This window comes from Physeter macrocephalus, chromosome 11 (genome assembly GCF_002837175.3).
Source record: "Physeter macrocephalus isolate SW-GA chromosome 11, ASM283717v5, whole genome shotgun sequence".
NCBI lineage: Eukaryota > Metazoa > Chordata > Mammalia > Artiodactyla > Physeteridae > Physeter > Physeter macrocephalus.
The window spans coordinates 40,236,181-40,263,481 of NC_041224.1; the positions used below are offsets into that span (position 1 = coordinate 40,236,181).

Sequence of the window (27,301 nt, forward strand, 5' to 3'; positions counted from 1 at the left end):
TGGTGGCAGGTAGCTGCTGCACGTTGGAAAGGACTGCAGAGATCCATGGAGTTGCCTGACAAGAGTTGAAGATGGACCACAAATGTGGAGGCAGGCGTGGCAGCAGCAGAAGGAGACTGGGGGGAAGGGGATGGGGGGACTTGTGACTCACACCCTGGCACTTCCATGATCTGGGAAGACACTTGAAGGGGATGGACTGCCTGTCTGAACAAGAAAAGGCAAACCCTGATTAAATCTTAGTTATTATGATTAATGTAGACACATTAGCACCCACAGAATTCTGAGGCTTGGTTAACTTGGAAGACAGATATAAATATTCATTTTATTTATATATTTTTATCTCTCATCTGCTTTTCTCAGTGAAAGGTAATGCCACCACCAGAGAAAAATCCTGAAAATTTTCTTCTGGATCCATGGTTCTCAACTAGGATTGATTTTGCCTCCCAGGGGACAGCTGGCAATGTCTGGAGGCATTTTTGGTAGTCACAACTGGGAAGATACTAATCTAGTGGATAGAGGCCAGGAATGCTGCTAAACATCCTACAGTGCTCAGGACAGGCCCCCACAATAAGGAATTACCCAAAGTATTAATAGTGCTGAGGTTGAGAAACCATGTTCTAGAAGTATATGTTTTCATTGATTCAGAAAAGCTGTTTATATATTAAGAACATTAACTTACTTTTATCTATCATAGATGTTGCAGAATCTTCCCGTTTTAATTTGTCATTTGCATTTAATTGTATTTTTAGACCTACAGAAATAGAATTTTATATATTCAAATATATTAACTGTCAGGTTATCTCAGAAAACATTATTTCTATTTTTAAACATTATATTTTTCCTAATCTAAAATCATACACATATTCACTTATTCTTTTGATGTTTTTATAGTTTTCTTTCTTATTTTCAGCCATCGGAAATTTATTTTGGGGTAAGATAGAATCTAGGAATCTCAAATTATTCTTTTCTTCACAAACAGTTATCCTGTTGTTCTAGCCACATGTACTGAATAAATTATTCTGTCTCCAGTTTTTGAAATAACAAAATCATTATATTCTACATCGCAATATATATTTAGAATTGTTTCTGGGATTTCTTTTTTGTTCTATTGGTTTGCTTATTCTGGTGACAGTTTCATTGTATCTTTATTGTTATAAATAACAATTGTGTCAAGGTTAAAGACAAATCACGTTGAGCTTTTGATTAGGAAGATATTTTCTATGTTAATTTAGGGAGAAGTGATGTTTTTGTAATGAGTCTTTTTATCCAGAAACATTGAACGTTTCTCCATTTCTTCTTTTATGCCTCTTAGTATGGTTTAGTAGCTTTTTTTTTTCACATGCATTCTATATATTTCCTTGAAATTTATTGGTAGGCATTTTATATTTTTGGTGTTATTAAAATATTTCCCTCTTATATTTTAATAGCTTATGTTTTATAAGAAAGTTATTGCTTTTTACAACTTCATTTTGTAACTGGTTTTCTAAATTGCCACTGCAGTTTTTCAATTGATTCTTCGTTTATTTTCCAGGAATCATGTCAAATCACTAGCCTTGGGCCTTTTTCTTTCCTTTTACTACTCTGGGGGGCACCTTCACTTTTAGGAATTAGAATTGTTTTTGAAGTTTTGACTTAAGTCAGAAAATCCAGAGACTAGACACTTCTGGTAATATCTGAAGGCTATGTACTGGAGAATGCCTATTGCATTATTTGCTGTATTGACTGACTATGGAATGTGCTGTATTTCCAGAGTATGGTTTAAAATTGAGGAAAAATTTATATCTGTTGAAATGCCCAGAGACCTTAAATGATACAATTCTGTAAGTTATAAATATTCATGCACCCACCACCCAAATCAAGATATAGAACATTTCCAACCCCCCCCAGAAATTTCTTTCACTCTCCTTCTCAATCTTCATTCCCCCACTAGCAACCTCTATTCTAATTTTTATCCCTATAGATGAGTTTTGCCTGTTGTACAACGTCATGTCGATGAAATCTTATCATGTGTCATCTTTTGTGCTTGTCTTTTTTGTTAAACACACTGTTTTTGAGAGTCAATCACACTGTTCCTTCCTCTTTATTACTGAATAGTGTTCCATTTTGCAAACATAACAAGTTTGTTTATCCATTCTCCTGTTGGTGGGTACAGTAAGTCCCCTACATACGAACCTTCAAGTTGCGAACTTTCAAAGATGCGAAAAACGTGCCCAGAGAAAGGACAAAGAGAGACAAGAGGAAGAAGTAACTGAAGAACCAAAGATATTCATGATGCAGGAAATGGCAAGGGGATTTTCTTTATTTGAGGAGGCACTGTTAGTTTTTGAGGCACAGGACCCGAATGTAGAATAGTACAGGATGTTTGCAGCAGCCGTTCAGAATGCAATCCAGAGCCACCATGTCATCTATGACGAGAAAAAAAGAGCTACTACCCAGACCTCACTGGATCGTTTTTTTAAGAGGGTAGATAGAACTGAATCCAGTGAGGAACCAGAACCTGTGCCATCCACGTCAGGCGTGAGTGACATTGCAGCTCGCCCTCCGTCTCCTGTTACTGACGGTCCTTCAGCTCTACCATCTCCCACCTCCTCCCCCTCCTCCAGTCAGTAACTCTTCTTGCCTGTTCACTCGATGCCAGCCGTTGTACTGCACTACTGTACTTTTCAAGTTACTGTACTGTAAGAGTCAAAATGTTTTATTTATTATTTGTGTGTGTTCGTCTTTAATGTATTTTTTGTGTGAAAAGTATTATAAACCCATCACAGTACAGTACTATAGAGCCGATTGTGTTAGTTGGGGACCTGGGCTAACTTTGTTGGACTTATGAACAAATCGGACTTAGGAATGTGCTCTTGGAACGGAACTCGTGTGTATGTAGGGAACTCACTGTACTTGGGTTGTTTCCATTTTCTTATTACTAAGGATATAATTGCTATGACTGTTTCTGTAGAAATCTTTCTGTAAACATGTTTTCATGTCTTTTGAGTAAATATCTGAGTGGAATTCCTGGATCACGGGGCAGGTATACATTTAACTTTATTTTTAAAACTCCAGTTTTCCAAAGTCTTTGTACCAATTTTTGTAAGTTTTTTTTTTTTTTCCTTTTTTTTTTTTTATCGGCAGGCGGACTCTCAACCACTGCGCCACCAGGGAAGCCCCTGTAAGTTTTATTTTGATATCATTTAAAACTTACAGGGCTTCCCTGGTGGCGCAGTGGTTGCGCGTCCGCCTGCCGATGCAGGGGAACCGGGTTCGCGCCCCGGTCCGGGAGGATCCCACATGCCGCGGAGCGGCTGGGCCCGTGAGCCATGGCCGCTGGGCCTGCGCGTCCGGAGCCTGTGCTCCGCAACGGGAGAGGCCACAACAGTGAGAGGCCCGCGTACCGCAAAAAAAAAAAAAAAGCTCAAGAGAAGTGTGGAGTTGGGAGGAATAGTTGTACACGGCATATGAATCCAGGTGTCCAAGCACTGACCTCCTGCACCCTAGGGGACAGCCAGAATGTGCTGGCATGTGGTGGTGGAAACACGGTGATTTTTGAGTAATCATGGAAAAAAATAAAAAAATTAAAAAAAAATAAAACTTACAGAAAAGTTGCAAAAAATAGTACAAAGACTTCTCTTACACTTTTACAACAATTATTCACCAATAGTTTACAATTTTCCCTATTTGGTTTTTCCTTTTTCCTATCTACCTATTATTATTATCATATATGTATGTATATGTGTACACATACCATTCTTTTCTAAATCATTAGTTAATTGGGACACTGTTGCCCCTTTATCTCTAGATACTTTAGTAATCCACATGAAAACGGTCTCATCCCATGAGTGTGGTTCATTTATTTCAAGAGTTCCATCTACCCCAGTTTCCACCCACTTTTCCTTATTATCCAGTGTTTCTAAATAATCGTTTCCTAAGAAAATGTTTTGTCATTTTATCATTGTTATCTCTTGGACGGAATGTTAGTCCTGAAAGGCTGTTCCACCGTTATAGGAACCCAAAACCTGCCTTTACTATGGCTTTTGGCAGTCTTATTAACTGCACAACTAAAAACGTTTCCCGGTGAAGTGCAGTTAATATTCTTTCCCTCCGTCATCAGCTTAACATACACCGTATGACAAACAACACGGACATTATCAGGTGAACTTAAGAAAAGGCACCCCAAGTTCAGAGAGGTTTGAACCCCAAGAGTGCATTTAATAATTTTTACTTCTTCTCTTGGGATCTCAGTGTTTTGTGCCAATAGCATTATCCATAAAATCTTCCCGTTAAGTCTATGATCTCTCAACATCTTAGCATCATTGCTACCTCTAGAATAATGTTAAATAACAGTAATTATAGTGGATAGCCTCTGTTGAATATATTTCATAATTTGGGATTCTCTTTCAAATCAAGGAATAAAACCTAGTTTGTCATCATGTATTATTCTTTTAATTTAGTGTTTGAGTTCAAATAATATTTTATCTATGGTTCATGTGTTTCCATACATAAACTGACCTGTGGTTTTCTTCTTTATGTTATCTTTGTCAAATTTCTCTATGAGGATATTGTTAGCTTCATAAAATGATGATGTTGACTTATTTTAGTGGTCTCTGCAGGAGTTCAGACAGCAGAGAAATTGTTTGTTTTATCAGGATTTGAAACACTGCACCTGTAAAACTATCTGTGCCTGGCTTTTTAAAATAGTTACTTGTATGACGAGTTTTTCAAGTTCAGGGTTATTGGTCTTTTCAGGTTTTGTTTCTTCCTCATAAATAAATTTTAGTCCATGATCATTTCCACAAAGACCATGTGCTTCACTAAAATTGTCAAATTTATTAGCACATATTTCCATATGGTAGTCTCTCATAATTTTGTAATTCCATCTTCAGCTATGGTTATAGCCATTTTAGTAACATGCATTTGTTGTATGTAAATATAAACAATTTTCAATTTTTATTAGAACAAAGAATTTAGAGTAGTTGGATTCCAATTCTTCAACTGGGGGTGGGGAGCTGATTATTTTTCCCCAAAAATCCAGCTCTTGTATGTTCATGCTCTAAATTAGTTTCCCAATTCATTAAAATATACGTTGCTGTTAATTCCTTGCTTCTTTTTCCATACGTCTATTTAATGATGCATTCTCTGACTTCTTATACTAAGTAGTAATTTCAATTATTTTAATTCATTTTTATTTTATAGTAAATATAGTAAATGCTCCAAATTTTCAATGACTTCAGTTTTGGCATATGTTGTTATTTAATTGTGCTGCTATTGTTGTTATTTAATTGTGCTGCTATTGTTAGTAGTTCCAAAATGGTTCTATTCATACATTATAAATTCTATTAACTCATTACAAAAATGTTATGGGTGAAAATAATTAACATGAATAGCTGTTAAAAATATTTTTAAGTAACAACACTGATTACAATCTAGCATCTACAGAATTATCCTATTTTTTATTCATATATGTATTAATTCAAGAAGTATTTACAAGTATCCACTATGCAGGAAACCTGTTGTAAAAATATTTTTCATGGGTAGATATACATATAATATATATCTGAACTATAGGTATAGAGCAATTGTAAGAAAAATTATCTTAAATGTATTTATAGGTAGTTAAATAAATATGCATAAAAAGAGGTCTGGGGGAAAAATCAGCCCAGACATGATTATGTGCATATGATACAACTATTATTATTGTTTTAAATACTTTTCTTCTTGGTTATTTCTGTTTGTTAACTTTCTACAATGAACAGATATTAGATTTTTTAGTATTTGTTTTAAATTTTTAAAAATGTGGCTCCTCTTTGACTCAGTATTTGTGTTTCTAGGAATTTTGCCTGAACAAATCATTCAGGATGTAGCAAAAGTTTAGAAATATGGTTTAATGCAAGATTATAAGTAAATCAAAAATATGCAGTCTCTATGTCCAACAATAGGAAATAGAATGAATCGTGGGGACAAACTTAATCATGGGGTGTCCTTGCAATATGTACCCGATAACATTGTGTGACAAAGTACATTTGTGAACATTAATGCATTTTCATAGCAGGACATACTCAAGTGAAGAAAGCTGTTCACAAAGTATGTTATATAGAGTGGGCATACTTTAAAATCAAACATGTAATTAGATACTCATAAAACATTTGGAATTTATACAATTTCAAGGGTTTATTTCTAAAGTGTAATAATATGGGTTGTTTTTCTTCCTTTATTAAGGCTTACCTTTGTTTTCTACAATAAACTTGCCTTCCTTATACTATTTTTTAAAGAGTTGCAAAGGATAAAGAAATAGGGACAAACATTAAGGGCAAGTGGTGACTGACTTTTGAAAGCGTGTTACTCATTTAACCCCTGTTTTGGGGAAGTTAAAAATTTTCTTTTTTCTGGAGGCTTAAATAAAATTTAGATAAAATAGCAACAGTTAAAATGGTTAGGGAAAAAAACCTTCTATAGAATTTTTATTTCAAGCTTATAGAAATAGAGAGTGTGTACGTGTATGTGTAAGACCTTTCTTATTGATGGACTGAGAAAGTTTTAACAGACCAGAAAACAGTAACTAGTATCATCAGCGAAAGTGAAAGAAATTCCTCCTTATTTTATTCGGGATCAAATACCTGGGGTCTTGCTACTGACTAAGGCACAGATGTAGACCCAACTGATTTCTTGTTAACCATCACACCTTCATACAGAGCCAAAGGCGAGAACCACCGATGGGGAAGCAACAGCAGTGAATTGGTCCGAATGTAGATCTGTCTTGATAAAAATTGTTGTTCTGGTAAAAGTATAAAATTATGGTGAGTGAGTGTATAGTGCCTTGAGCTTCCAAATTATTTTGGAAAGTTCTTTGTACCATATATATATATCTTTTTATAAATAGAGAAAGAAAATTACTCCTTGTGATGTCCAGTCCCTGCATTTTCTCAAAAGCCTGGAGTTGTGTGTCCACCACCACAGTCATGACAGAGAGGAGTCCCATTTGCTCCCAAATTTCATCACGCTGTACCCTAACTTGGAGTGAACTGTTCTCCATCCCGACAGTTTGCCTCTTCTAGATTGTCATGGAATTAGAATCCTACAATACATAGACTTCTGAGTTGGGCTTCTTTCCCTTAGCAAAATACGCTTGGGATTCATTCATGTTCTTGGGATGATCAACACTTCTTTCCTTTTAATTGCTGAGTAGTTGTCAACTTTACGAATGTAACAGAGTTTATATATCCGTTCACTGGTTGAAGGATCTGGACTATCCGTTTTTGATAATTATGAATAAAGCTGCAAAAACAGCTTTGTTCACAGGTTCTTGTGTGAGGATAAGTGTTCATTCTGTTACATCCTTACCTACGAGTGGGATTGCTGGGTCATATTGGATGTGTATGTTTAACTTTATATATTTAATTGCTCAGCTATAACAATCCTCTTCATGATATGACTATTACCTTAAGCATATACTTAACCTCTCTCAGCTTCGTTTTATTAAAATGAAAAGATAATATCTACCTACCATAATAATGAAAGGGTTCCATTACACAATGCATTTTAACTTTCTGGCAAAGATACAAAGCTCACTGTAGGTGCTTAGTAAATGCTACTTCTCTTTCCTTCTCTCTGAGTTGCGTTTCCATCTTGGATACTGAGATAGAGTCTTTGTCTTAGCCACTGGCCTATTTATTAAGCATGGCCTTCACATTATGTGATGGTGTAGATCATTACAACCTTGGGATTAATAGAAGATCTATAGGACATTTTTGGATTCTGGAGACCAAGGTAATAACAACAGATTACATTTGTTGAATAATACTTTGAACCAGGTTTGTCTGACTCAAGTGCCTTCACTCTTAACCATTGCTTCTCTTAGCTCATTTTTGTTTTTTTAAAAAAGCATCTTTTCTAAACTTTTGCAATCAGATCATTTAAAAGAGAGGCTTTTTTCATGGTTGGGCTCTACCCCATAGCAATAGCCCAGTCCTCAACAGATAGAAAGAAGATCCATACATTTTTATCTTGAAAGGAAAAATTTGGTATCCAACATCAGAAAGAAAAATGTAGATGTGGATGGTTTTTAAATGCCCTTCTAGAGTTGATCAGTAGTTTGTGGCTGGGACAGGACACCTTAACAGTCAAAAGCTACATTTGGAGGAAAAGAAAATTCCTCCAATAAGCAAAGCTGATGCAGCAAGGTAAGCTTGCAGCATCTGAGTAAAAATGAGAAGTGATTGACTTCCTTTTGTAGATATAATCTTACCAACTTCATAATGCTTTTATGAGGATTAAACAAGATAATGCCAGCTATCGTTAGTACTATAAAAATAAAGATACTCTTTCCATGTAGATTGGCTATGGTGGGGCTTGCTTCTATATTGAACTGTATTTGCTATCATCTGGTTTTTAAAGCATTATGAACAAGTAGAGACATGGTGGAATTAAAGCGGGATTTGCATATGGGCTTTTCCCTCTGTGTTACGTAATGAAACGTGAATTCCACACTTCCAGCCACAGAGTGATGACTTTAGCATAAAGGGTTCACCAGGCAGGAGGTGGCCTCTTGGGTTGAGAGACTGCATTCTCATGGAAAATTAAAAACAAGTGCTTATTTTTAGCTCCGAAAATTCAATCATTCTTGTGTTCAAATATGTTTTACATTACCTAGAAGCGAGTTTATTGGCACTGGGTCTGTTGTGTAACTGAGGAAACCATTGTGTGCTATAAAAACATGCTAATGTGAAAACCAGTCCAGTGAGCAACAGGCTAATGGAAGAAACAGGTAGCAGAGCAGAGGAATACTCTTCCGGAGGGTGTATAGGAAACTGGAGGGGGAAAAGCTGCTTAGGGCTGCAAGGTTAGCATAAAGGCATCATGCATCGTTGCAACACTTGAGAAAAGGAATTCCAAGTCAGAGGAATAATTACATTAACAGTGAGTGGAATTATTTGCCCCGTTTGGATGCAAATTTTTCTCTCCTATTTGTAATAGTCAAAAATCTTGGCGATCTCACATTTTTGTTCTCTATAATACATTTCTGGGGGCATATTTTCAATTTCCTAAACTGCAGTGTGGAGAAATTCTCCCAGGGATTCTGGGAGGGTGGGTAGAAACAAGCATTTTAAAAGTAGGCTAACTACGGCTAAACCTTAATCAAAGACTCAAAAGGCAAACAGATTGGACTTGACTGAGGATAGACCTCTTGATATCCAGAATTGCTAACTTGATCTCCTGTGCCTCTGGGTCTCATATCTGCAGCTCTTAGAAAGTTTAATTTACTCTTAATATAAAGGCAATATCAGTAAACATAATAATTAAAATAATCAATATTAAGATTTCTCTGGATAGTTTGGGGGCAGGAAAGTCTCAGCAGATAAGCCACAAATATTTTCCTCCTCCCTATCTAACGGTTGACTGCATGATCTAGCTCAGTTCCCTTGTGAACACTGAGCCTCAGATCTGGGATCTCACGGCCAGCCCTGCTCCACATTCAGACAGCTCTCTCCAAGGTTAGACGTTGCCCGGGTCTCTCTGACATCCTCCTCTTCCTCTTCCTTGTTTCTAGGAAAAGTCCTTCTCCGTGTTTCCAGGGACCAGGCCCTTTTCTCATTCATTGTCATTATTTTTTATTAACCATATGCTTTACCGCCTCTGGGTGACACCCAGGCAAGGCAGTAAAGAGAAAATCCAAAATCTCATTAGTGGGCGGGAAAACGCAGGAAAATCAACCCATAGAGATTCGAAAGAAGGGAATACTGAGATAAAAGCTGAAATTCATGAAAAAGATTTCTCCTTCCCCAGAAATGATTTGATCAGCAAAACCGAAAGCTTTGAAATGACTCATAAAACAGACAAATCTTAGGCAAATAGGATCAAGAAACATGAGGCACAAATAACCTGAAAAATGAACACAGAGATACATAAAATGTTTGAAAATTAAAAGAGGATACTATGAAAAGCTCTATGACAAATATGAAAACAGAGTTGAAATAGACAATATTTCTGCGACATAGAAAATCAGAATTGGCCCAAGTTCCCACACATGCAGGGTCTAGAGTTACTAGATTTAACCCTTGTATTTCCAGTTCCAATTCTCCCTCTTTAGAGCTCGTCTTGTCTGAGACACAAACTCTGCCAAACACCCGTCCAGGTGTTATAATTGGTTGCTCCAGTTATATCTGCTTCTTCTCCTTAGAATTTCATTATTATAAACGGCATCCATGAGGAGAACAGAGGATGCGTGAGCGCTTCGGGGTGCTCAGCCTCTCTGCACCGTTCCCTCCAACTCCTCGGGTCCCAGCCTCACCCACTCTCCAAGTTCCCCGTAATGGGAATATTTCACAATTGTCTGCCTATTTTTTCCTGTTTCTCCACAAGGTGTCAGCGATCCATACATATTCCCCTGAATTCTCAGGGTTCACGCTTTTCAATTTCCTCTACCTCCGCTCATTGACGCTAAAGTATTTTTCACCTCCAAAATAAGAGACTCCCCGGCCGAGTAACATTTCCAATTCGACCTATACCTGCATAGAAAACTGACTGAAAGAATATACAGCAAAATGCTCGATGTGGTTATCTCCGTGGGATAAGAGTAGAGGTGTGTGTTTTTTTTCTTCGTGTTTTTCAGTTTTCTATCTTGAGGCTCAATTACACTATTAAAACTATTTATTTTTTAATTTATTTTTTATGGAAGTATAGTTGAATTACAATGTTGTGTTAAGTAGTGCTGTACAGCAAAGTGACTCAGTTATACATATATATACAGTCTTTTTCATATTCTTTTCCATTATGGTGTATCACAAGATATTGGATATAGTTCCCTGTGCTCTACAGGAGGACCTCGTTGTTTATCCATCCCATATATAATAGGTTGCCTCTGCTAACCCCAAACTCCCACTCCATCCCTCCCCCAACCTCCTCCCCCTTGGCAACCACCAGTCTGTTCTCTATGTCCCTGATTTTGTTTCTGTTTCATAGATAGGTTCATTTGTGTCATAGTTTAGATTCCACATATAAGTGATATCATATGGCATTTGTCTTTGTCTTTCTGACTTACTTCACTTAAAAACTATTTATTTTTGAATTTAAATCAATCTCTCCTCTCCCCCCCGCTCCCCAATCCTCCTGTCTCTGTCTCTCCCTCACTCTCTGTTTCTCTCTCAATCTCTATTTCTCTTTGTATTTCATATGGAGAGTTCGATCTTATATCTAAGTCTTGTTATACTATACTTCTTGTTTCATGAATTGTATTTTTCTCACTTGATACGATGTTTAAGGACCTTCCCACCTTCATAAACATAGATCTGCCTCCATTTCTTTACAAGCACTGCATAGTCTGGATGTACCGTGGTGCATTTATTCCAATGTTTATGTTTGTTTCCAGTTTTGTCTGCTCCAGCACTGCTGCAATGAACACGCTTGAACTTTCATATTGAGCACCTGTAAGCACATCTCTAAGGTAGAAACTGAGGCAGAGAGTCACTGAGTCACAGAGGATACTTATTTTTCCATTCTAAGAAGACATTGCCAAAATGGTACTGTGGAGTAGCTATGAAAATTTACACTCACAAAAGTGGTGAACAAGAGTATTCATTTCTTTACAGCACCAGCAGTATTTGATATGTGTGTTACTCTGATGAGTAAAAGATTACATTTCTTTGTTCTAATTGGTGTTGCCTCGTTACCGGTGAAGCTGAGCATCTTGCCACATGTTCGTTCGTCATGCGTATTTCATCTTTTAGAATCAATGCTACCTGTTCATGACTTTTGCCCATTTTTCCATTAAGAGTTTTTATTTTTTTGAAACAAACATCATTATATATTCCAAATATTAATTTTGCTTTGTTGAAGAATACCTTTTTGCAATGCATTTAGAGAGGAACTGCAGATGGTTTACTTTCTATGTTCAAATAAAGTGGTCTTTACTTGGATCTCGTATGTGTGGGATGTTTTTCCAGCAGTGATGCGTTTGTGTAGAGGAGCTCCCCATTCCTCCTAAGGCTGCCAGTGGAACAATATATTGTCTTGTCTCTCAGATGCCAGCACCCTGTCATGTGATGCTTGGCCCAAGGCAATGAAACAGAGGGAACAACTCATTCTGCCCTTCTGTGTTATCCCAGACAAGCATCCCCATGATCACCCTAGACCCACCTGCCTCCCTGCCCCTCTGCTGACTGCTCCCTGGACTAGCAGCACCTCCAGAGCAGTTCCATCTTTTCAACCATTCTCCCAGCATGCACTTGAGCCTATGGTTTCCGTCCCCTATGGGATCCCATATTCCTTTCCCCTTTCAGGAAACTTTAGAGTCTCTCTTTCTCTCTTTTTTATATTATTTCATTTTTTATTTGTTGACATTTAAACCAGGAACCATATACATGGATTTGAAAGACAGAATAGCAAGCTCAAAGGCCTTGAGGTGAGATCACAATGTCCTTATTTTTTTTAGCTTTGTGAAGACTGACTGACAGCCTCGTCCTATTTTCCAGTGTAGGCACAGATGGTTGTGTTTGTTTGCATGTATTTCTTCTGTAATTACTAGGAATACTGGATGTTCAATTTGTGTTTATTCTGATAGCCATCTTGAATTGGAAGTCTTTCGCGATTTGAAAATGGCGCTAAGAGAAAGAAAGCACAAGCAAACCCACAAATATGAAATCTTCATATTATGTCTTAAAAATAAAGCTATTTAATTTAAAAATATTTTTATCCAGCTACAGTGCTGCACTTGGTCCTTTCCTTGGTGCTGAGTCGAGAGGAGTGACTAAGACCCAGCTTTCACTCTACAAAAATGCAGGGCTCTTGAGAAAGAAAAATGGAGCTGGAGGAATCAGGCTCCCAGACTTCAGACTATACTACAAATCTACAGTAATCAAGACAGTATGGTACTGGCACAAAAACAGAAATATAGATCAATGGAACAGGATAGAAAGCCCAGAGATAAACCCACGCACATATGGTCACCTTATCTTTGATAAAGGAGGCAAGAATATACAGTGGAGAAAAGACAGCCTCTTCAATAAGTGGTGCTGGGAAAACTGGACAGCTACATGTAAAAGTATGAAATTAGAACACTCCCTAACACCACACACAAGAATAAACACAAAATGGGTTAAAGACCTAAATGTAAGGCCAGACACTATCAAACTCTTAGAGGAAAACATAGGCAGAACACTCTATGACATAAATCACAGCAAGATCCTTTTTGACCCATCTCCTAGAGAAATGGAAATAAAAACAAAAATAAACAAATGGGACCTAATGAAACTCAAAAGCTTTTACACAACAAAGGAAACCATAAACAAGACAAAAAGACAACCTTCAGAGTGGGAGAAAATATTTGCAAACGAAGCAACTGACAAAGGATTAATCTCCAAAATATACAAGTAGCTCATGTAGCTCAGTATCAAAAAACAAACAACCCAATCTAAAAATGGTCAGAAGACCTATATAGACATTTCTCCAAAAAAGATATACAGATTGCCAAAACACATGAAAGGATGTTCAACATCACTAATCATTAGAGAAATGCAAATCAAAACTACAGTGAGGTATCACCTCACACCACTCAGAATGGTCATCATCAAAAAATCTAGAAACAATAAATGCTGGAGAGGGTGTGGAGAAAAGGGAACCCTCTTGCACTGTTGGTGGGAATGTAAATTGATACAGCCACTATAGAGAGCAGTATGGAGGTTCCTTAAAAAACTCAGAATAGAACTACCATACAACCCAGCAATCCCACTACTGGGCATATACCCTGAGAAATCCATAATTTAAAAAGAGTCATGTACCACAATGTTCATTGCAGCTCTATTTACAAATGTTTACATATAGCTGATTCACATTGTTATACAGCAGAAACTAACACACCATTGTAAAGCAATTATACTCCAATAAAGAGGTTAAAAAAAAAAAAAGCAGAGCCTAGGGAAGACGAGGAAGAAGCATGTATCAACTATACATGCTTCAAATATATTACATCAGGGGTATCACCCAGAGAAAGGTTCTGCCCAAAACTCTTGTCTAATTAGTAATTATAATCAGGTCTCTTCCACAATAATAACTAGAGCTATACATTATAATGAGCAAATTCATATTCATCAGCCCATTTATTCTGCAAAACAACCCTGTAAGGTAAGAGCTATTTTTGTCCCACTCTGCATATGGGAACTATTTTAATACTCTGAGCAGACAGTATTTATCCTCCCTGCGCACGATATGCCACAAGAAAAGAACAGTTGGTTGACAGGTTGCCATGGCTTCCACAGGGGTGTTAGCGGCCCTGAATAACTGGGAAAACCAACCAGGTTCAGACCTGCCTCCCAAACCTATTAATAAAAGCTAAGGCCTACACTTTGTCAATTACATCATTGCTCTCCTAAGTATTTCCTATGCATTAAATCATTAAAACCCCACCACATCCTATGAGGGAAGTGCTATTATGACTGCTCATTTTCCTGAGGCACAGAATAGTTAAGTAACTCACCAGAGGTAACACAGCTAGAAGTGGAAGTGTCAGGTTGTTTTTTCAATTTATTTTACTGCAGTATAGTTGATTTACAATTTCTGCTGTACAGCAAAGTGATTCAGTTGTACATATATACATTTTTTTTCATATTCTTTTCTGTTATGGTTTATCACAGGGTATTGAATACAGTTCCTTGTGCTATACAGTAGGACCTTGTGGCTTATCCATTCTATATATTATATAATAGTTTGCATCTGCTAATCCCAAACTCCCAGTCCATCTCTCCCCTACTCCCCTCCCCGTGGCAACCACAAGTCTGTTTTCTATGTCTGTGAGTCTGTTTCTGTTTCGTAGATAAGTTCATTTGTGTCATATTTTAGATTCCACATATAAGTGATATCATATGGTATTTGTCTTTCTCTTTCTGACTTAGGAAATGTCAGGTTTTGAACCCAGGCAATCTTTCAGAGCTTACACTCCAAACCACAGGTAGGCAAACTATAGCTGTTTTTGTTCAGTCTTCAAGCTAAGAGTGGCTTGTGTCATTTTTTAGGCTTGTAAAAACAAACAAAAGGCAAGGAATAACATGTGATAGATACCATATATCACACACAAAGACTAAAGTATTTACTCTCGGGCCCGTAAAAACAAACAAAAGGCAAGGAATAACATGTGATAGAGACCATATATCACCCACAAAGAGTAAAGTATTTACTCTCGCGTCCTTTACAGAAAAAAGTTACCGATCTCTGCTGTGAGCCACGGTACTACGACAGAGACTGTTGAATTAGCGCTGAGCCAACTTCTGATAGCTCTCTATCCAAAGCTTATCCCAGAATCATGTTTGATTGTGATAATAGTAGCAGAGGATGATGAACATTTTTTGCACAAGAATACCAGGAAGTGATGAGACTTGAGTATAGATCACTGGTTTGGCTCTCCAAGTTCTTTTATGTCTCTGAATCTTGGGTTCAAAGAACTGCTTTTTATTTGCTTGGGACTTCTATGAATACTTAGACCCATTTGATTTTCAGGTAGCATCTCCATTCCCGGAATTATCTGAAAGTTTTGTTCTAAAGGGAAGGCAGGGCTTCCCTGGTGGCGCAGTGGTTGAGAGTCCGCCTGCCGATGCAGGGGACGCGGGTTCGTGCCCGGGTCCGGGAAGATCCCCATTTGATTTTCAGGTAGCGCCTCTCCATTCCCGGAATTATCTGGAAGTTTTGTTCTAAAGGGAAGGCAGAGCAAGGGTGGTTTAATATTCATCACTTCTTGTCACAAAAAGATGCTGTGACCCCTGAGTTTATTGCAGAGGAACTGCTGTAGCAGGAGGAGTTAGTATCTTGGTGAACATCTTGGTGCTGTGATCCTTGACAAGGCCCTTAAATTCTCTAAGCTGGTCTCCTCATCTGAGAAATGGGTGAGAAACTCTTTGTCTATGAGTTTGTCTGTTTGTTTTTGAAGTGTAATTGACCTACAGCATAATGTTAGTTCCTGTTACTCAACATAGTGATTTGATATTTCTACACATTTCAAAATGATCACCATGGTAAGTCTAGTTATGACCTGTCAATATACGAAGATATTACATAATTATTAAGTACATTTACCACATAGATTTCATACCTACGAATCATTTACTTTGCAACTGGAAGTTTGTACCTCAATCTCTCTTGTCTGTTTCTTTCCTCTCCCTACCCCCATTACCTCTGGTGATCACTTGTTTCCTCTCTATATCTATAACTCTGTTTCTGTTATGTTATGTTTGCTTGTTTTGTGTTTGAGATTCTGCACATTAATGAAATCACATGGTATTTGTCTTTCTCTGTCTGACTTATTTCACTTAGCATAATACCCTCTAGGTCCATCCATGTTGTCACAAATGACAAGATTTCATCCTTTTTATGGCTGAGTAATATTCCACTGTATATATATACCACATCTTCTTTATCCATTCATCTATTGACGGACATGAAGTTTACTTCCATATCTTGGCTATTGTAAATAATGCTGCAGTACACAGAGGGGTGCGTATATCTTTTCGAAATACTGTTTTCTTTTTCTTCAAATACCCAGGAGTGGAATTATTGGATCATATGGTAGTTCTATTTTTAATTTTTTGAGGAATCTCCATACTGCTTTCCATAGTGGCTGCACCAATTTACATTCCAACCAGCAGCGCAGGAAGTTTCCGTTTTTTCCACATCCTAACCAACACTTGTTATTTGTTACCTTTTTGATAATAACCATCTGACAGGTGTGAGGTGTTATCTCACTGTGGTTTTGATTTGTACTTCTCTGATAATTAGTGATGTTGAGCATCTTTTCATGTGTGTGCCTGCTAGCCATCTGTGTATCTTCTTTGGAAAAATGTCTATTCAGATCCTCTGCCCATTTTTAATCAGTTTGTTTATTTTTTGATGTTGAGTTATATGAGTTCTTTGTATATTTTGGATATTAACCACTTCTCAGATATGGTAGGGCACAAAGTGTATGCTTTGGAGTCAGGGACTTAGAAGATGTGAAGGCTAACTTTGCTACTTGATGGGTATGTGGTCTTTAGAAATGATTTTTTTTTTTACCTTGTCCCATGCCTCAGTTTTCTTACCAATGAAATTTGGAATATGATGCCTGCTTGGCAGGGTAGTTGTGAAAATTATAAAATATGTAAGTGGGCACTCAGTAAGGATAGGTATCACAATCTTAGTAAACTTTCCAATTACCATCATTTGATTGGTCATTCACTTCTGCTCTGATTTGAATCATCTGATCGTATCCACACCCCTCCCCTCCCCCTGACTGTAGATTATTTGTGCTGAATTTATTGATTTCTTATTTAAAATGTTGGGAACATTGCCTCTGAAGTCCATTTTTGCTGGATCAGCTCAGGGAGGTGAGGAGGTGAGAATGCTGAGTTCCCTGGCAGCTGTTTCTAGAAGACATGTGGCTACGAGGAGCTGAGTCAGAAGTCAGGCTATTCCAGTGTATGTATGTTAATCCCATCCTCCTAATTTATCCCTTCCCTCCCCTTCCTTTTGGCAACTATAAGTTTGTTTTCTATGTCTGTGGGTCTATTTCTGTTTTGTAAATAAGTTCATTTGTACCTTATTTTTTTCCAGATTCCACGTATAAGTGATCTCACATGATATTTGTCTTTCTCTGTCTGGCTTACTTTACTTAGTATGATAATCTGTAGGTCCATTCATGTTGCTGAAAATGGCATTATTTCATTCCTTTTTATGGCTGAGTAATATCTCATTGTATATATGTACCACATCTTCTTTAGCCATTTCTCTGTCGATGGACATTTAATTTGCTTCCGTGTCCTGGCTATTGTAAATAGTGCTGCAATGAACATAGGGATGCGTGTATCTTTTCGAATTATGGTTTTCTCCAGATATAACCCCAGGAGTGGGATTGCTGGGTCATATGGTAACTTTATTTTTCATTTCTTAAGGAACCTCCAAACTGTTCTCCATAGTGACAGTACAAATTAACATTCCCATCAGTAGTGTAGGAGGGTTCCTTTTCCTCCACACCCTCTCCAGCATTTATTATTTGTAGACTTTTTGATGATGGCCATTCTGACTGGTGTGTGGTGATACCTCATTGCAGTTTTTATTTGCATTTCTCTAATAATTAGCGATGTTGAGCATTTTTTTTCATATGCTTGTTGGCCATCTGTAAGTCTTCTTTGGAGAAATGTCTGTTTAGATCTTCTGCCCATTTTTTGATTGGGAATTTTTTTGTTTTTTTTTTTTGGATATAGCACAGGGAACTATACTCAATATTTTGTAATAACCTATAAGGGAAATGAATCTGAAAAAGAATATAATATATATATATGTGAATCACTGCATTGTACACCTGAAACTGACATGACATTGTAAATCAATTACACTTCAATTTTAAAAAAAGAATCATTTATATTGATTTTTTTTAAAAAAGGAGTCATGCCATTCCAGAGAGGCCAGGGCAGTCTGACTCACAGCAAAGACACCCCACTCTCCACAAAGTTCAATTAAGGCTTATGTTCAAAATTCTGTATGTGATGGGATTACATATATAATTCTGGTGATAGGATTATAAATATTTAATGAGGTATGTTTAGTGTGTGAATATATATAATCTTGAAAGTATGTGTGTATATAGGATGCACATAAAATATGTGTCCTTATAAAGTACTTTGTGTGAGTATGCATACATATATACTATTTTGCATATGCACACATTTCTCAAAGTTGGACTCTGGAGTATTGTCGGAAAGGTAAATGATGAAATGCATGAGTTGTGAGTAAGAAACTAGGAAAATGTAAACAGTGAATCATCTAGCAAAGGCACATTATGTCCAGTGCCTCCTACAATTAGGGCTTCTAGCACCTTTTATTTCTCCTGATTTCTCTAATCATATGCAGTTCTTCTATAATTAACTGCATAAGGTTTTTGAATGAGTAGACAAACTATTTGTTGAAGGCAAAGACTCGATAATTTTCACACAAAAATGTGTGCCTCTTTGACATATGCTGTTCTTAAAATCAGCTGATATTTTTGTATACACCCCATATACCAAGCCCCTGCAGGAACAGTCTGAAGACTCGCCTACTCACTGTCTGTCGATTACCTTTTAGAAAGTGTATGATTAATGGCAGCAGTTGCTTTCTGACCTCCTTGCCATGATCCATTTCCATCCATTAAGGTATTACATTATTCACTTTTGCAAAACATGAATCATAAATGAAATATTGATTTAAAAAATCACAAACTGCTTTACATTAAAAAAACCCACAATTCCTCTAAAGCAAAACTTCTGCTAAATTGAAATAAGAATTCATACCATTTAAAAGGCACAATGCAGTTCAAGGACTTCATAATGATCAAAAAATATGTTCATGTGTAGTTTCTTTTTATGATTTTATTTTTAAGATCTTAAAATTATTTGTTCTTCAAAGTTATCATCACTTTATTGTATACGTTAGGAGAGATTTGTATCTTTTATTAAAGCAAAGAAGTATATATTTTAAAAACCACAAATCTGTTTTCTGTATGCTCAGTGAAGAAATTAGGTCTAAGTTTCAGGAGCAAAAGTAAAGACAATTCATCAGGAGGGTGATTCTAGTGTAAGATGCTATTACCAAATATGATGTAGTGTCTTTCAATATTGTTAATGTCCTTTGCAGAAGAATGAAAGAACTTTGATCTTCTGCGACAAGTGAGACACTAGATATTTATGGAAGTATAAACTTGTCTCTCTAATTGGGATAATGTGAGACAAGTGGTTAAATTCATCATGAAAAATCATCAGCTCTTTTGAATAAGACTTCACCCCCATCATTTACGAAGAGTTATGGTTGATGCAGGGAGCAGTTAGTTCTGTCTTCATAAAAATAACGTGTAGTGCTGAGAAGCTGCATCTCTGAATTGAACATTAGACGGAAAGGATGCTAATGAAAAGGATGGGATGATGAATTCTACCATGTTCTGACTTCACTTTTAAAGCCTGGAGAGATCCTCAAACACAAAATGTAAAGGTGGTTCCCTTAAGCTGAGACTCTCTTATGGGAAAAACAGATCTATAACAGTATCTACATCTGTGTCTGTGTCTATACACCAACACACACAAAAGATGCACATCAGACAACACATGAGTTCACTCACATGCTGAGACATCCAGGTGAGTGGATCATGAATATAGACGCTCATGCACTTACTACCAAAGTCTCAGTAAACATGAAGGAAATGAATATTTTGATTCATGGGTCACATGCCCAGTGAGGACTTCCCCTTTGTGGTCCATCACTGACATTCATTTTCTAAGCATCTGACTTCCCAGAGAAGAGGCAAACTTGAGATTTGAGTATCCAGCACTGCATGGGAAATGCTCTGGGTCAGTTGTGCAAGGAACACTGATTGGAAAATAGGAGGAGGTGATACTGGATACTTTTTAAGATCTTCTCTAGCTTAAAATTCTGACGGTTCTCATCTTTTCTTGGTCAAGTATATCCCATTAGGAAATATCTCTCTGGCTAAATAATGACAAGGAAGATGACCTCGTGATAAAGATAAAGAGACAAAAGGATGGGAAGAAAAAAGGATAGAAGAGAGAGAGAGAGAGAGCCCTCAGGGGGATGAGGGCAGACAGTTCAAAGAAAGGATGTGAGTAGCACCCCTCATGTGTGGAATTGACTGCTTGACCAAGATGTGGAGAAATACTCGTGGGTTTGAGGTTCAGTGGACTGAGGGCAGGATTTAGCTAATCCACGACCATATGAAGGGGGTTGTAAAATAGAGTGTAATCTTCCACTTCTGTCCCTAGAATCTTCACTCTGCAGAAGGACCAAGGGCTGGGCCAAGGATTGAAATTTTCCTGAAGGCAGAGAAGAATTTAGCCACAATCACAAGAGGATGTGCTCTCTGAATTTGACGAACATCTTCTAAGCTCACAGCCTGACCCCTTCTAGGCTTGTCCTAACTTTGTCCCATCTAACCAGGGATGGATTCCAGGCTTTACTAGCCTTGGTGTGCACATGGCCCATGCTCCAGATTGCCAGTTATCGGTTCACTCTCATAGTGATCACGAGGGGCTGAGGGTTGAGGGAAGAATGAATAAGTTAAACACAGAGGAATTTTAGGGCAGTGAAACTACTCTGTATGATATTATAAAGATGGATACACGTCATTACACATATGTCCAAACCCATAGAATATACAACACCAAGAGTGAACCCTAATGTAAACAACGCACTCTGAGTGATAATGACGTGTCAGTGTAGGTTCATCAGCTGTAACGAACATACCTCTCTAACAGGGGATGTTGAAATGGGGTGGCTGTGCATGTGTAGGGGCAGGAGGTATATGGGAATCCCTGTACCTTCCACTCAATTTTGCTATAAACCTAAAATTCTCTAAAAAAATAAAGTCTATTAAAAGTGGAAAAAAATGCCCCGGGTAATAGGAATCCCAATATAATGCTGTCCCTAAAAGGTGAGGGTGTCTATTATGAGAAATACATCTAGTGCTCACTAATATTTCTGATTATTCTTTCCTTCTGTTCTTACAAGGGGATTGGGCCTCCCCCACCCACCTTGAAATTGAATATGGTCATATGACTTCCTTTGGCCAATGAAATGTGAATGAAAGTGGGACAGATTATGCGTGCCTGCCTTGAGAAAAAGGACATAAAAGGATTTAAAACCCAGTAAGTGGGTTTCTCATTCTTTTCCTGGGAACCTAGAACAGTAAGAACTTGGGCTGAAACTCAGTGGGAGAGTCTGAGGGCTGACACTCCTCTTGCAAAAGCTGGGGAGGCTTAGGTGTGGCTGTTGTTTTCCTGTTAAAGGAGCCCTTAGGGAATTTGTTAGCACAAATATATTTAAAAGTGGTGAATCACTTGGGTCAGGACCCAAGTGTTCCTGTGACCCTCTCTAGGAACCAAAGTTCAATTGCAAGAACAATGTATTTCAGAATATGGGCGGTGGTTTCCAGAAGCAATCAAGCAAAAATGGGAATTAGACACTTCTAGATGTAAAACCATCTAGATTAAATGTCTTTTAATACAAACTTTTATTAGGACTTGGATTTACTCCTTAAAATACCCGAGGCCAGGAATTTCATTATATCTCACAAGTAGCCCATCCTATCTCTCCATGGTTCTAAGAGAAGAATTGACTTTATTCTTGCCATTCTCCTGCTCAATCAAATACTGAGACGCCTCAACAGTTGAGGACAGTGAGCATCTCCTCACTGCATTTCTTTCTTTCCCACCTCAGGCTTCTCATTGCCTTTAAAATGTTCATCATGCTACTTAGTTACACATTATATTATTTATCCAATGATTAATTTACATAAGTAACACCATCACATGTTTTTATAAAAGTCGAAACAATAGAGGCAAAATCTAGAATAAAATGCTTAAATGCCCTTTCATTACCCTCCACCCTTACCCCAACTTCCTATGCTTCTCTTCAGAGGTAAACATGTTAAACACTTTGGTGCAGATCTTTCCAGCTTTTAGGTCATACATTTACATTCTATATCTGCATATACACAGAATGCCGTGGTTTGTACCTGTTTTTACTTGATGGAATTATATTACAGGTTTCATAGGTTTCCATTGATTTATATATTTCTATTGAACACTAGTTTTAGAGATGTTACTACAGCCGAACTTATAGACATATCTCACTCTATTTAACGGCTGCAAAAGTATTCCATAGTGTGACTGCATCATAATTTATTTAACATTCCTTTATGCTTAGCCCTTTAGGTGCTTTTCAGTTTTTCAATACTGTAACCTATGCTGAAATAAATATCTTCGTCTATGCATCTTTGTACATATGTTCAGATATTTCTTATAAGATAGATTCTTAGCAGTAGAATTGCTTATTAGAATGATAGAGAAACTTAACTTTTTATAGAGTCTATCTTAGCATCCTCCTATTATTTCTACAGTATTCATGCTGTGCTAATTTGCAAACCCATAAAGAGCACAAATAATCATCTATTTTCACATGACAACATTTCTTAGCCTAAGATGACTGATACAGATAATGGTAGTAGGAGTGAGTTGCTACCAGTAAAACAGAACATGGGATATATGGCATTGGCTTCAGGGCCAGCCAGTGGTGAGTTCTGTGTTGAGCCTGAAGAGATGGTAACCCATATTATGCAGTGGTGAAACATGTGGTCAAACTATTTCCCTGATAACTTGGAAAACAGATAATATATCAAACGAGCTGATGGCTTTAGGCAAGGGTTTTAGGAAACAGCATGCTAGTAGCAAGTTTTGGTGATTAGTCTCTCCACTTGACAAGGTACTAGAATAAAGAGATGAACTCATAAAACAATTGCCAACTTAAGGAGATTAAAGAGACTAGAGTCTAGAAATTCCAGCATTGCAATCTGAAAGATACAGCTATTCTTCATCTTCAATCCTTTGAGCAACAAAGACCATTAACATTTAGTTTGTCCAAAAGAAATGCACACACTTAACACCCTGAGGCAAGGCTTTAAGAAGAACCCCACAGGGCTTCCCTGGTGGTGCAGCGGTTGAGAGTCCGCCTGCCGATGCAGGGGACGCGGGTTCGTGTCCCGGTCCGGGAGGATCCCGCATGCCGCGGAGCGGCTGGGCCCGTAAGCCATGGCCGCCGGGCCTGCGTGTCCGGGGCCTGTGCCCCGCAACGGGAGGGGCCACGGCAGTGGGAGGCCCGCGTACCGCAAGAAAAAAAAAAAAAGGGACTAAAGTACCGCAAAAAAAAAAAAAAAAAAAAAGGAGAACCCAACATCCTATGTGCAACATCCCTATAAAAATGCATGAACTGAATGTACTAGGACTAAATAATCAGACAAACCCAAACTGATAAATATTCAACAAAACAACTGACCCATACTCTACAAAAATAATAATGGCATTAAAGACAAAGAAAGGACACAAAAGACACATGACAATTAAATGCAGTCTGTGATTCTGGATTAGAAAAATCAGTAACATTATTGGAATAATTGGATAAATTTGAATATGGAGTATATCTAAGATAAGAATATTACAATTATCTGAATTTGATAATTATATCGTGGTTATGTAAAAGTATGTCCTTATTACATGCTGAAATATTTAAGAGTACAATATCATCACTGCAACCTACTCTCAAATGGTTCAGCAATAATGATGTGTGTGTGTCTAAAGCTAGCAAGCAAGAAAAATCTAAAAAGAGACAGAGAATGTAAATGTGACAAAAATGTGACAAAATATTAACAATTGGTGAATCTAGGAAAAGGATATATGGGGATTTCTTATACTATTCTTACCTTACTACCTTGTGTAAATTTGAAAATTTTGAAAAGAAACGTTTAAAAAAATACTAAACCTTGGAACAAGGTCACAATATCTATGACCTGCTACCTTTTGTTAAAAATCTCTGAATAAGGTAGCACTCAGTAATCATTAAGTTGGACATGAATTAATGACGTGAGAATAAGGGTGTGGTTCTTCCACAAAATTTTAATGCACTTAAGATATTCACGTATAAAAATAATTTGGGTTGTAACTATTGGCATGTGGAGCTGACTGAAATCAAATAGATAAAAGTCAACTAAGTTTTTACTGAGTACTAGTGTCATGGAAATGCCAGCCTTGACTAAAAGAATCTGATGGATCAAAACTCACTACAATCCTTGGTCCCAGCCCTCCACGAGTAGGAAACAGGCAGAGAAAGTTGCTCAGCCTCCCAAGAGGGCTTATTCTTCAATGGTCTCTTCAGATGTGGTCAAGAAAAATAATGGCAAAGCATGGACTTCCTGGAGCACAGAGCTAAAAGGCTTAGAATGGCTGGACAATGAACCTGGACCCAAACAAGGAATGTTCCCCACCCCCATCAGAGGGAACAGCTGCAATATTTGCACAATATGACTTCAGAATGGCTATGGAAGATTAGTTGCTATGAACCTCATTCTTTCTGAACGTGGATGTTTATGGTAGTTATTCAATTCTGGTCTCGCTATTGTTTGCTGAGTTTGGGATGTATAATGTGTCCTTTTGCTTCATAGAACTCTTGGCCAAGAGAAAGCACAGGAGAAATAAATAGCATGAGATTCTGAACTGTGAGCCTAATATAGTGATTTCAAGGCAGTTGGGGGTTGTTTCTCTTGGGAAAGGGGTGATGAGTAGATTTTGTCTAAGAAGGAGAGAGCCAATGAGTCTGTTGGATTACCTTATCTTAAAAATATTTGCAGAGGCTTCCTCTAATAAAATTATATATCTAGCCTATTGATGCCAGGCTTGGCCATTTGCTTTCTTTTGGTAAGTGAAATAGGAGCAAAAAGTGATACGTGCTGTTTCTGAATGGAAATCTTAACAGCCATCATCCACTTTTGTCAATCTCTCTTTTCCCTCTTGTAGGAGGCCAGAATTTCCCAGGTGGAATTTGCTCCATCAGCCTGAGTTGAAATATGTAAAGAAGACATGGGCTGGTCTTTAGCCAAATCATGACAGATATGTAATTTGAGAAAGAAAGAAACTTTGAAGATTATAAAACAAAGATTTTGAGGTTGTTTGTTATCACAAAATAACTGAGCCTAAGCTGATTGATACAGGAATGATAACAATTAAAGTGTTCGAATATCCTCAAATTATGAATTTTATATATAAATTTTAGACTTCATCATTCACAATATATTCTTAAGGATAACCATTAAAAATAGAAGTAAAATACACAGCATCTATACCAGTGAGAAGAATAGGAAATAAAATTTCAATGAATGTTGATACTGATTGTCACTAGGTGATGGGTCCCGGGAGTTCATTATACTATGCTACTTTCATACATATTTGGAAATTCCCACGATAAAGAGTTTTTTAAAATTAAGTATAATTAATCAGAGAAACAGATTAAATAAGGGGAAAATATGATTACCTTGATGGACATCAACAACATATACTAAAAGTCAATATCCAAGCATGATTTTTAAAAATCCTTAGCACACTGGGAATGGCTTTTTTTTCTTTACATCCATTAAAGGATTTCTGTTTAAAAAAACTCAACTATATCAAAAATATCATACTTAATGCTAAAATGTTAGTAATCTTCTTAAAACAAGAACAAGAAAAGGATGCCCACTATCACTTCTATTCAAGGGTTTATAAAGTAGCTGAGTTAAGACAAAAAGACATACCGATACACATACGTACCCATATGCATACGCAAAGAAACAGATAGATAAATCAGTAAATAAAGAAATAGTTTTTAAATTAAGGCAAAATTAAGGAGTTGGAAAGTAAGAAACAAAACTGTCACTATGTAGAAATTATGACTGTCAACATATAAAATCCCAACTAATCAGCAGATAAATTGTTAAAAATGAGAAAAGAAAGTTTATCAAAATGGCCCATAAAAGCAGTATTCAAAAACTTCATTGCAGAGTCTATAGACCACAACAATTTTCAAATGTGATTTTAAAATATAATTGTAACAGCAATATATACATTTATATCACCTAGGAATAAATTTAGCAAGGTATGTATAAGACTGTGTGAAAATATCTATTAAATTCCATTGAAAGATATTAAAGATGACAAACTTTGTATCCCATCTTCATGGATACAAGTTTCAATATCACAGAGATGTCAGTTCTCCCCAAATTAATCCATAGATTTAGTGCAACTATTGGTATTTGGGTTGGCCAAAAAGTTCGTTCGGGTTTTTCCATAACATCATATGGAAAAACTCAAATGAACTTTTTGGCCAATACAGTGTAATTATCAATAGTGTTCTTTCAAAGAATCTGTCAAGCTAATTTTAAAAGTATTCAGTCCCAGGCATAGATCCAGAATAAAGAAAATAAAGAGTGGGAAATTACCATATCAAATAAAAGATCTATAAAGCTATGTTCTGGTAATCTGGACACAGGAATAGACCATCAAACATAATAATGAAATCAGAAACAAACCTACACAAACAGGGTGATTCAATACATATCTGAGGTTCATTGCAGATAATCAAGGAAATGATAGAATTTTCAATCAATGGTTCTGGAACAATTGGTTATCCATGTGAAAAAAAAAGAAATTGGATTTCAATGTTATCTCATGCACAAAAATCAGTTTCCATTGGATTTAAGTCTAAAATGTAGCCAGCAAAACTTTAACACTCTTTAGATAGAAGCAAATATTTTTATGATCTTAGGATAGGAAAGAGCTATTTAAACATGAAACTAAAGCATTAACTTTTAAAATAGTTCATAAATTCCACTGCATTAATAGTAAGAACTTCTATTTATCAAAATATGCCATAAGTAGAGCCAAAAATAAGTAACAAAAGGGAAAACTGTATTTGTCACATTTAAATCTTGAATGCCTAAACAGAACAGAGAATCCTA

General features: G+C 37.0%; 1 long non-coding RNA gene across 1 annotated transcript; it reads right to left on the reverse strand.

The window, feature by feature from the left end:
* LOC129392521 (uncharacterized) lies at positions 1-26,950 on the reverse strand. The gene is made up of 3 exons (XR_008618548.1): positions 26,877-26,950; positions 680-751; positions 1-204 (listed from the first exon to the last, which is right to left on the reverse strand). It is a non-coding gene; the product is annotated as an uncharacterized lncRNA (long non-coding RNA).
* Positions 26,951-27,301: the final 351 nt, after the last annotated feature.